We start from the raw sequence: 12,887 nt of genomic DNA on the forward strand, positions 1-12,887 counted from the left end.
TTTTAATGTTGAGGATATTAGCTTTAAACTTCATTTTAATTCTATGCATTTAAAAAATATTTTGTGTTTCGCTACTTTTGGATGTTGATATTCTTGTTTTTATAAAACAAAATGTGAAAAAATCGCTACAATTGTAGCTCAGGAAATTGCAGCTTTGTAATGTTTACAAATATTTTTATCCTTAAAATTTAGCATTCTAATGTCTAAAGTAATTTGAAGTACGTGTGTTTGGAATTATGTTATGATCTAGATTTGTAGCTTTTTGTTCTATTATTCTGATTACTAATTTCACTGGCTTCAATTTCGGGTAGGTAGGACAATTCATCGAAAATATTTTGCCCGAAATTTCTGGTAACGAATTTTAAAGTTGCTACGCTTAATCGTACTTAACTCTTATAGAAATCTAGGAATCATCGTGACAATTTTGACATGCCTAAATTAACATTGGAACTATCTGACACGTTTGAAATAAAAATTACAGACGGTCCCTAATTATGGAAAAATTTCACTTTAAAAATCTATTAGTTACATAAAAATATGCTGCCTTGCGATAGCTTCTCATCAAGCATTAAAGTCTTATTTCTAGGTCAGCTTGGTTAACTTTGCTTACAATAAAATGAAAATAAATTAAAATCATTTCTATTGAAAGTAAATTTTACTCTTATGATTGCAAATGTCCATCAAGTTTTAATTTTTGTCAGATATTTAGTAATCAAAATTATTTTTTAATATTTCATATGATTTCCTCCGGTTATTTAAAAAAAAAATTAGGAAGAGTATTAATATTTATTTTTGTTTGCCTGACCCCCATAGAGCCTATTCAGGCGATGAGTGACTTATCCCTTTGGGGCTACCCAGTACCGTGATTTCAATATTTTAAAAAATATCCTTGTTTATAACTTCATGATTAACAAAAAAAAAATCTCCAATAACTATCTGAAATCTGCTACTAATTTCAATATCTGATGTAAATAGGAACAGAAACACATTATACTGTTTCAATTTATTTCCATATAATTTACAATTAAATCATATTGAATAAAGATATATTTAATGAGTTTAATAATACATATTAATAAAATTTTTCATATTCAGCAACTGAGGGGACCGGGAATGAGAATTTAAGGCATAAAAACCCCTCAGACGCTCTCGCATCGCACAACTTGGCTTCAGGATAAATTTTTTCAATTACAATCAATTTGAAGAATTGTATTTAAACATTTCTCAAAACCGATTGAGAAATATTTAAGTCATGGGCCTAAATATGGTACTATCTTCATAATAATTAGATCTTTTACTTGGATTTCTTAGAATCAGACTTTTGGGCATTTTAGGGTAGACGTTACTATAGGCTTTGAGAATATGAATCGGATAGGAAAATGTCAGTCAAGGATGGAGGGATGGAGGGATGGATTGATGGTGGACTTAGAAACCATTATCGGTGCACCACTGCTTGATGGCCTCGAAGTTGTTGAATCCATATCCAGCTAGTTCTGGGTTGCACCAGTAGGGGGCCTCGTCTTGTCTCTTCACTCTAATATTTAAAATCAAGACGTTAGTGAATCAAAGTTTAAACAGAAATCCAAAACAAAAATCTAGGAGTGGGAGATAGCAACAAAACTAAAATAATGTTATCTTAATCTCTCCGTTGCCTTAATTATTTATAGGATAAATCCTATTAAATTTCTGAGGCTAGAATTAATTTATGTTATACCTATGATATTCTAGCCTTTAAAAAAATAGAAGATTTGGTCCATTGGTTAATGAGAATATAATATTGTCATTACAATTGCAGCTGTATGACAACCAGAAAAAATGTGAATGGAATTAAAAGGTTATGTTGACTAAAATTGCATAAAATCAAGATTTAAAAACAAATTGTTCATACTCGATTTTTGATGAACACTCAATTATATGTTAACCAGACCTTTTTCCCCAGTTTTTATTAAAATTGATAATGAAATAACAGAAATTTATCATAACCTTCTACAAATAGATATTACATAGGTACGCCCACTTTTGAAGATATGTATACCTCTCTGCTGTGAATTACCTAGAAGCGCAGGAAAGTGTCTTGTGTGACGTCATAAAAATATATGAGATGGGATGAAAGGAGAAGTGGGAAAGGAAACCCCTACAAAGTGATGGGTTTAGACATATTTTTATGACGTCACACATGACACTTTCCAGTGCTTCCTGTGGATTACCTGAAGCAGACAGAGTGGACAAAGGTTGCCAGAATTACTTGAAGCTGCAGAGTGGACAAAGTTTGCCTGAATTACCTGAAGCTAGCAGAGTGGACAAAGGTTGCCAGAATTACCTGAAGCTGGCAGAGTGGACAAAGGTTGCCGAATTACCTGAAGCTGACAGAATAGACAAAGGTTGCCAGAATTACCTGAAGCTGGCAGAGTGGACAAAGGTTGCCAGGATAACAACAAGAAGAAGAGCAAGCAGGCTTCTCAGGGTATACCTACAATTTTCAAAATATAATAAAATACATTTCGAGTTGTGAAACAATTATTATAATTTGAATTTTATATGTTTACTCTTTAATGTTAACTTCAAAATCAAATACAACGAAAATTAAGTGCATAAACTTCTTATCATATAAGTAAAAAAGGTTAAACCTAAGATTTTTAATCAAAGTCTAATTCATTTAAATATAGATTTAATCAAGGAATTTGAACTATACTCTTCAATAAAGAATATTTTTCTGTAAGGCTTAAAAACTTACATCCTGTTGTATGGAGTAATAAGGTTAATATGTCCGATTGAGTTCTCCATTTTTGGGAAGCTTTTTATAGATCCAAGATTGGTTTTTCTCTCAAATAAGAAACTATTGCTAAAGATCAGTTTTTAATTAAGTGAAATCTATTCAGATTTGGAGTAATACTAGCGGGAATTATTTTTAAAAATAATTACAAAACTTACTAGTTTTAAAATATTGTAGAAAATTTAAGAATTGTTTTAGATTACAAGGTTTTAAAAATATATTTCCTGATTGAACCCAATTCAGTTATCAAAATATTTTACTAAGGTGAAATTTTTTATTTAAAAGTTTGATTCAATCCTTAATAACAGGAGAAGAGTAAGAATATCACTTTTTATGCTTACATGTTTGCAGTTGTGTGTGTTCAGAGACTTGTGTGCAAATACTGACGGCTGTGCGAGAAAGCCGAGCTCTTTTATACCAAGGTCTCCAATTTTTGGCGCGAAAAAAGCAGTAGAATTATATGTGCAGAGCAATGTGCGTCTACTTCTCCGACAAAGTCGTCGCAACGGTGTTGTTCTAATTACACAAATAAGTTAATAGGGAACCCTAATCAAAAAGTACATAGCATGCAGATGCTGTACTGATTACTAGCGGCTTTGCCCTTAGAGGACTCTAGGTGAACTTGAGGGAAAGGGGGGGGGGATACCCCCTACCATTTTCAATTTTATTAATAGAAAAGTAAAAAAAATATTTCTGGTGGGTTAAATTCTTTTCTCATGTCGATATCTTTGCGGAATGTGGTGATACCCTCCCCAGAATAGTTATAAACTTCCAAGGACCTATAACAAGCCACATTGTAAAGGAGAACCATGTCGGTTCAGCGCTTAGAACATCACATTTACTTGATTTAATTATGTTAAGATAATTAATAATTTGCAGCTATAAATTATTATCTAAACAGCACTGACCTTGCTATTATTTTGCAACCTTCTGACGTAGTTGTGTGAACACTACATGTTTATGGTCATAATGAATAAAAAATAGAAGAACTTTTTACAGGGAAGAATGTTATGTAAATAATAGTTTCATGACTATTAAACCGATCTATACTTCTGCATTATTATTGACTAACGGCTTTTTTCTCAGAGGCCTCTGGGTGCACTTAAGAAATGGGGGGGGGGGTCTAAGGCGACCCAACATTCCAAAAATTGTTGTTTAATGGGAGGGGAGGACTGGAGGAGCGGGGGGGGGGTAATTAACTCTCTTTTGAAGGTGGAGATACCTTCCACTAAAATAATTATTTCCTTGACTTGTAGAATCTCCACTGTAAATTAGAACCATATCGGTCCAGCAGGTAGCGAGATCTTAATTTACATATAGAAAAACACACAGATAGACATCCTGTCACTTTTATATAAGGGATACATCAGCTATAGTCTTTATATTTTTATCATAAAAACATCAACATGTCGAGATTACAAGAACCTTGAACTCTTAAAAATTCTTTGTTTTGACAAAACCCACCAAATTATATAGAAAAAAAATATTAGTGTTTAATGTATTAAAATTTGCCATCTTTAAAATACCACTCTATAATAACTATAGTCTATTATGTTGTTGAGGCCCTGCAGGGTGTGAAAGGCACAGGGGGGGTCTTTCTAAATTTATGTTTTGCTATGATATAATGTTACATGAAATCTAATTTATTATCAACAAGGAAAACAGCATCCATAAAAGGTAAGGTCTACAAATTAGTAATAAAATAATGGAAGTAGAATATAATATACCGTACGTGGTTATTATGATAGGGATAAAATTGTGTAACTTTAGGTTGCAATAACCCCTCGCTTTTATTGGTCGGGACGTTTATCCAGCAGGATTGAATGGGATGGGGTAAAGGGTGGGAATGGGAGAGATAGTTATTTTAGCCCGCTACAGAGTTCACTTTATTATAGTACATGAAAATCTGATGTACGATCCAAGTAATAATAAATCCATAAAAATAATTTATTTTGTATCAATGATCTCAGTAATCACGTAGATAATTATATTATAAAAATGCTGCGCATTCTAGATTATTACATCTTTCACATACATGTTTAATACGAGCTGCACATCATAAGTCGTACAGACCAATTTTTTTATTGAAAAGCTACGCAATAAACAAGGTGTGTGTGACGGAAATGTTTACAGCTTTCTTATTTCATCCATGCATACATAATCAGATATTGGATGTAATAACTATGAGATGGATATATTATTATTTCTTATTTCATCCATGCATACATAATCAGATATTGGATGTAATAACTATGAGATGGATATATTATTATTTCTTATTTTATCCATGCATACATAATCAGATATTGGATGTAATAACCATGCGATGGATAAAGTATTGTGTCTTATATCATAATTGATATACTATTATTTAGTTTGTATTATTATTTCTACTTGATATGCAAAGAATGAATTTGCTTTTGTTTCTTTTTTATTTTGTCCTACATACATAATAAAATTTCAGATCTAACATTTTTATTTATTTTGTACTGTTTTATAACATAAAATACAATTTAAGTACATGTAAAATAATGACTTCCTCAATAATCTGTTTCTAATTTGCCGTAAATTGACAAACACGTATAAACTGCATGTTTTAAAAATTCTTATTCCATATGTTTGATTATTCCAATGTATATTATGAATGGGTACACGCCTTGTTTTAGATTTCTCGGTGAAATTCCATATCATCATATTTCTTTTTCAGAAATATTTTTAGATTCTTTAATTACATGTAAAGAAATCAACTGATTAATATAATATTAAGCTTTTTTCTTTTTACAGATTTTTTGTTGAGTTTTGGGCTTTAAAAAACTGTAGCAATTAGATTTTGAAATATTCATTACGGTATGGCCTCGAAAAATAATATCCGCTGGATTAGAACCGGTCCCCAGTCATACTGAATAGGCATGTATAGCATCGTATTACAGAGAGTTTTCTACAAAATTAAAATGAAAAATCATAAAATCTATGTTCTGTCAAATTCACTTTAATGGATGCCGCCATACCTGTTTTTCCCAACATTGGAATTGTAAAAATTTTGATTTGTTTTCTATCAATTCAGCTGTGAAAATAAGATCTATAAATTAACAACAAATTATTTTCGTCGCTTCTAAAACTTTAAGGACATTTAAACTAAAAACCTTGGGGACTTTTATAAAATCTTGATTGGTTGGTTCAAACTATTAGTGTCAATTTTTAAAACCAACAATTCGGAAAAGGGATTTTTTTCCTTATTTTTTTTGTAGGGCCACTTAATAAAAATTATCTTTGTCAAATGAAATTTCTTTGAAGTGGAGCTTAACCAATTTTTTTTATTTAGAGAATTATAAAACAAAGGATTTTTTCCGCCAGTGAAATGAAGGAACTAAATAGTTGTGATCATACACAAACAGGCACATATTATAGAAAGAGATATTAGTATGCAAAAAAATGGCAAAAAAGTCTAAACGTTTTAAATATTTAGTCAGGAATAGAACAGAGAAACTATAATAACGTTTTTATATTCGTTGGCAAAACTACTTTGAGGACTTTTATTCAAATTTGATTGTTTCGTTAATTAAATTGAGTGTCGAAACGTTTAAACCAGTAATCGTTATCTGCAGAAGGCATAGTTTATGTATCATCATTGGATATACACATCAATTTATAGGCCATTATCTTATCCTTTTAGATCCCTGTCTGTTATCAGATTCTTGTACCATGTTCAAAAAATGAGATTTTAACTGAAATGAAGAATGCGCTTTGAAGGGTTTCATTTTTATCCTTTAATTAATTTGACACCAAATTTAAGCCCTGTCTTAACTACATATAAATTACATAGGTTTTTTGAAATTACATAGGTTATTTGAAATTAAAGATCTACAAATATCTAGGTACATGCCGGAAGCATTCGGGGTGTTCCTAATAATATGACGAACAGGGAGGGAGGGGTCATATGGCTGTTTATTACACTAGTCCTCAAAGTTTTATAATAACATATGCTTTTTCGTGGCCTGAATGGATTCCCTAATTATTCTATATTGGCTTTTAGATCAATTATTTGCATAATGTTTTTGTGATTTTTCTTTTTGTTTTCATTGGATATGTTTTCAATAATTAGTGCATGTTATTTTTCAAGGACATTATTACACCTATCAATCGATTATTTGGAAGTTGCTCGTAGGTAGCTGGCTAAAATAACGATATCCATTTCCTACTATATTATCGAACTGAACAATAAATGAGGTTTATATTATCAATTACAAAGTTTCCCCTGTCAATATATCCATGTATCCATACACCTCTTTAATCCATATGTACCATTTTTCTTTGGTGCTTTTTTAGCATTTTTGTTTATAAATATTGACAGAAATTAGGGTGCAGCCACCCAGCCAGGAACAGATATTTCATCTTAGCAAAAACTTTTATGTCTCTTACTTTCTAAAATAAATCTTCTCTAAGAAATTATAGTTATTTTTTGTTTGAAAATATCATACTAATAAAGGGGAAAATGTTTTGACTGGCAGAAAAAATTGTTGCATAATGTTTTTATTTTCGGATAAGATATACCTAGAAGGCAGCCACGCGCCATATTTGAATAACAATGAATGGTATTTTGATAATATGTATGTATATGCACTCCTTACATCCATCATTTCTAAATATCAAATCTTAATTGATTTCAGTCTTTTTCTTTCTATCTTTATGTAATTCTTAACAAGGCCTTTATTTGGGTTATAAAAATGGCATCTATGCAAATTACAATCTATACATGAACCAATGGGTTCCATCGGGATTGAACCCAAACGGGATTGAACCCAACGGGATTGAACCCACGGAATTGAACCCGCACGGGATTGAACCCAATGGGATTGAACCCAACGGGATTGAACCCACACGGGATTGAACCCACGGGATTGAACCCACGGAATTGAACCCGCACGGGATTGAACCCAATGGGATTGAACCCACAAAGGTTTAGGTTTCCCCCAATTTTTTTTCTTCAATTTTTTGGGGGGTTTAAGTCTCCTCTTCCAATTTTTTTTTCTTAAATTTTTGGGGGTTGAGAGCCTCCCCCACCAAATTTTTTTTTCTCAACCCCCAAAAAATCAAAAAAAAATAATTTGGGAGGGGAGTTTAAACCCCTCAAAAAATTGAAAAAAAATAAAAAAATTTGGAGGGGGAGACTTACACCCCCCCCCCCAAAAAAAAAAAAAATTGGGTGCAAAGACTTAAACCCGCCAAAAAATTGAACAAAAAAATGGAGGGGGAGACTTACAACCCCCAAAAAATTAAAAAAGAAAAAATAAATAATTTGGGGGAAGACTTACACCACCCAAAAATTTAAGAAAAAAAAATTGGAAGAGGAGACTTAAACCCCCAAAAAAATTGAAGAAAAAAAATTGGGGGAAACCTACACCTTTGTGGGTTCAATTCCATTGGGTTCAATCCCGTGCGGGTTCAATTCCATGGGTTCAATCCCGTGGGTTCAATCCCGTGTGGGTTCAATCCCGTTGGGTTCAATCCCGTGTGGGTTCAATTCCGTGGGTTCAATCCCGTTGGGTTCAATCCCGTGTGGGTTCAATCCCGTGGTTACCGAACCAATGATATTCTTCTTAGTAGAAGTAATATAATTGGATGTGATAAAGTAACTGTGTTTATAAATTATAGGTAGTAGTTTTTTTGGTAAAAAATGTAATTTAAACTTAATAACAAATATTCTGTCAAACATGGTCATTCTTATTTTTAAAATTCTTATAAGAAAGTAAAATGATCTCTGTCTGTGTGTCTGTCTATCTGAACGGAAGGATCTCACTAACCACAGAACTGATATGGTTCTCCTTTACAGCGCAGCTTCTCATAGCTAAGGTTCATAGCTATTTGGTAAACAATTGAACTTAACATATATTGAAATTTTACGTTCCCCAACATAGACCTAATAATGCAAATGATTTAATCTAGAAGTTTTCTTGTCCCGATTTTAATTCATGGTAAAATCGAAGTTTTTCTACATTTAGGTGAAATCCGTAGCTTTTTATAGTGCCTATGAAGAGCTTCCGTATGTGTGGTCTATGTATCATTAGTCCTGGTCTATTTTCAGGTTAGTTCCAAATATTAATAACAATATTACAGCCAAGCAAATATGTACAGGGTGCGGCACATAAATCCGGACTTTTTTTAAACGGCCATAGCGCCAAGACTACTTGACCGATCAGGACGTTTGACCCCACTATGAAAAGCTTAGGTAATGACCTTTTTACCCATAAAAATCTTTGGACGATGTAGGACGTGTACTACGAGCTGGCAGCGCATATGTTCAACTAGGCAAATTCGAAGTGCGCAGGTTGCTCATGAAACTTGCTGAAGGTACTGTTAGATACATAAGTTAGGTACTATAAATTAATAGAGTTCTTTTTTCAAGTTGGCTTGGCCGTAGTACTCCGGCAAATTGACACGTGGCAGATTGTAAGATGTTAAAAACGCCAAAAATCTTGAAAATTTCACGATTCTCGTCTACAGTGGCCCATATGGAACCTTGAATCTCATTTTAGACTATGGGTTGCGCTGACAACCCTTGCTAAATCTTCATGCCATTTCCAAAAAGGTATAAAACGTTGTTCTAGCTCAACTGTGGCCCAGATAAGAGCCGCCATGTCGAAGGGTAGTTTGAAAGATGGAAATTTAGATCCTGCGGTTACTCACGTCCCTAAGGAAATGTTGCCTCCTAGAAGCCCAGATCTTAATCCATTAGACTATTTGACCCACAGCTACTTTGAAGCATGCACCAATAGACGTGCCTATAGCACAAAGACCTCCCCCATTGCCACTATCAAGGAGAACTTCGCCAGTTTGTACGGGGACATGGTGACCAGGGCCTGCAGGCGGTTTAGGGGGCGGCTAGGGGCGGTAATTGAGGCTGTCGGCGATTTTATTAAATAATCTAATAGTCATATACCTATTTTGCCTCTCAGTTTTTAAAATTCGATAAAATCTTTAAAATTGACGATTTTATGTTCATTTGTTTACAAATTAGAAAAAGTCCGGATTTATGTGCCGCACCCTGTATATTATCGGTTAAAAAGTAAATACTTCCATATTCGTTCATATTCATAATCTGAAGACAATTTTTTGACTTTTAAAGAATGTGCTTTTTTAATCCTTTCAATGTTGCTATTCTAAAATTGAAGGCACAGTGGTCTTTAAGCTTTTTTTTTAGATGTAATCATCCTTGTTTAATTGTTTAGCTTTTTGTGTGAATTCTCGCGAGATAAGATATCAAAATTGAAAATATGCCATTCAATAATTGAGAACTTAATTCTAAACTCATATTAAAAATTTGATTTGAAAACATAGTTATACTTTTTTCTTGAACGATGCTTTTCATCACCTAGAAGAAGTGTAAAATATGTAAATGTATTATTTTAGGTTTCAGTGGACCTTATGATATTAACAAAGATTATCAAAAGCGGATCATTTTTATAATTAGCGCCTGTCCATTCGTCCGTAAGTAACAGTAAGCTCTTATCGTTAATTTAAGCATGTTATAATGTCCTATAGGTTTCAAACTTCGTTTTCTTTCCAATATCCGAGTATTTTAATTCAGAACTTTTTAATATTAATGCATAAAACATTAGACTTGTCATTGGTCACTTTTTAATGTATTTTTCACAGGTTACGCAGTATTTTTTTTTATCAATTTTTTTTAGTTTTCAGTAGACCTAGTTGTCAAAATACAAAGATGACAACATCCATAAAAGCGAAGCGCTGAAACGGTAGGACAAACGGACATTAACACTTGTATAGTGTCAGAACTTAATAATCAGAATTTAAATGTATAAGAGACGATGCAAAATTGTAAGTAAATTTGTTGAAAAACTGCTTGATACAGAATAATGTTTATGGACATACTTACATTTTTAGGACTTAATTATATAGTTGCTTCGCTTATAATATTGTACTTTGTTGTCACAGGAATCAGTATACAAAAAATCAGATCAATCGGATAATTAGATCATATAAAAATTTGTTGTTAAAAAGTAAAAATCAACATGTTTAAAATCGACGTACGGACATTTTGGTAATGAGTATAGGGTTGCTATGCTTTCTAAATCTTACCTAACTACTGCAGGAATTACCATGCAAAGTTTGAAATCGATAGGACAATTCTAACATGCCTAAAGAAGTTGTATCAACTTTTTTGCTTTTTATTTAAGATAGCTAGCCGGTTCTTTCAGTAAGTAGTAGATGTAAAATTTTTCATAGAATTCAGATATGCAATCGGTTTTTTTGTAGACCTCTTATTTTTAAAGTAATTTAAGTTTTTTAAAAAAATAATTAAGTCGGTTTTAAGGTACTAAAACGCAACAAAATAAAAGAAGAAAATGGCCAGTATGAACAAAAATAGTAAGATCTTTAATTTGACACCTTACTTTTAAAATTCTGTTGAGTAATTGTTGAAAAAATCTATTTTTTTAACCTTGGTTTAATAAAAACTTTAGACCTAAATATTTTCTCAAACAGACATAAAAAACATGGGTTCATATATACCTTTAGAATCAGAAAAATATTACGAATCTATTCTAAGCAAAATTGAAAAAGTTTTATAAAACTATTATAAAAAAAATAAGTTTATTTTAAGAATCATAATTTTCGGCTTTAAAGGGTTAGCTTGAACCAAACCTGAACCAAACCTAAACAAAAGACAATGCAATGTAGCAGATATTTTTTAAACGCAAGAAACAATAATGTATTTTTAACTGCATTGTTTTGAAGTTTATAAACAGACTGATGCATATTTGTTCATAATTTTTCATTCTTTACATGTTATTTAATATCACTATATTTATTGTAGTATCTATTGTATATATTGTATGAACGTTCTCCTTTTTTTCTGGCAATTCTATAGGTTAATTTTATAGATTAAGCTTCCCGATTCGTCAATTTTTGCGATTTGTGATTGGCTAGTTTAGTAGTTACAATTCTTAAAATAAACTTTTTATTTTTTCTATTTTTTATTACAATTTTTTAAAACTTTTTCAATTTCGCTTAGAATGGATTCATATTATTTTTCTCATTCTAATGGTATATATGAACCCATATTTTTTATGTCTGTATGAGAAAATATTTAGGTTTAATGTTTTGATTAAACCGAGGTTAAAAAAATAGATTTTTTCAACAATTACTCAACAGAATTTTAAAAGTAAGGCGTCAAATTAAATATCTTACTATTTTTGTTCATACTGGCCATTTTCTTCTTTTATTTTGTTGCGTTTTAGTACCTTAAAACCGACTTAATTATTTTTTTAAAAAACTTAAATTACTTTAAAAATAAGAGGTCTACAAAAAAACCGATTGCATATCTGAATTCTATGAAAAATTTTACATCTACTACTTACTGAAAGAACCGGCTAGCTATCTTAAATAAAAAGTAAAAAAGTTGATACAACTTCTTTACGAAAAAAGTTATCCGTTTTCATCTTAATATAGCAGCTGAAATTACTTGGAGGAAAAATGAGCCACTCTAAATAGCCTCAACCACTCGAAGCTGCAGCCGTCTACATAACAGTCTTTTTTAAAAGCGAAGCCTTTCTATAATTAGGGTCGGTCCGTCCGTACGTCCGTCCGTCCGTACGTCCGTAACGGATAGCTTTTTCCGTTAATTTAGGCATGTTAGAATTGTCCTATCGATTTCAAATTTTGCATGGTGATTCCTTTAGTAGTTAGGTACGATTTAGAAAGCGTAGCAACTCTATAATCATTACCAAAATGTCCGTACGTCCATTTTAAACATGTTGATTTTTTTACTTTGTTAACAACAAATTTTTATGTGATCAAATCATCGGATTGATCTGATTTTTGGTATATTGATTCCTGGGACAACAAAGTATAATGTAATAAGCGAAGCAACTCTATAATCAAGCCCTAAAAATGTAAGTATGTCCATAAAAATTATCCTGTATCAAGCAGTTTTACAACAAATTTACTTACAATTTTGCTTTGACTCTTATAAATTTATATTATGATAATTAAGTTCTAACACTATACAAGTGTTAATGTCCGTTTGTCCTACCGTTTCAGTGCTTCGCTTTTATGGATGTTGTCATCCTTGTTTTCTACATAAATTAGCTCTTTT

The 12,887-nt window shown here is 31.8% G+C and overlaps 1 long non-coding RNA gene across 1 annotated transcript; it reads right to left on the bottom strand.

Annotated features, from left to right (window-relative positions):
- Positions 1 to 988: 988 nt before the first annotated feature.
- LOC145310506 (uncharacterized) lies at positions 989 to 3,356 on the bottom strand. Its single transcript, XR_013876567.1, has 3 exons — positions 3,115 to 3,356; positions 2,396 to 2,470; positions 989 to 1,534 (listed from the first exon to the last, which is right to left on the bottom strand). It is a non-coding gene; the product is annotated as an uncharacterized LOC145310506 (long non-coding RNA).
- Between the last annotated feature and the right edge of the window lie 9,531 nt (positions 3,357 to 12,887).

The sequence above is a fragment of the Acartia tonsa genome, chromosome 2 (assembly GCF_053477335.1).
Source record: "Acartia tonsa isolate MP-2025a chromosome 2, ASM5347733v1, whole genome shotgun sequence".
Classification (NCBI taxonomy): Eukaryota; Metazoa; Arthropoda; class Copepoda; order Calanoida; family Acartiidae; genus Acartia; species Acartia tonsa.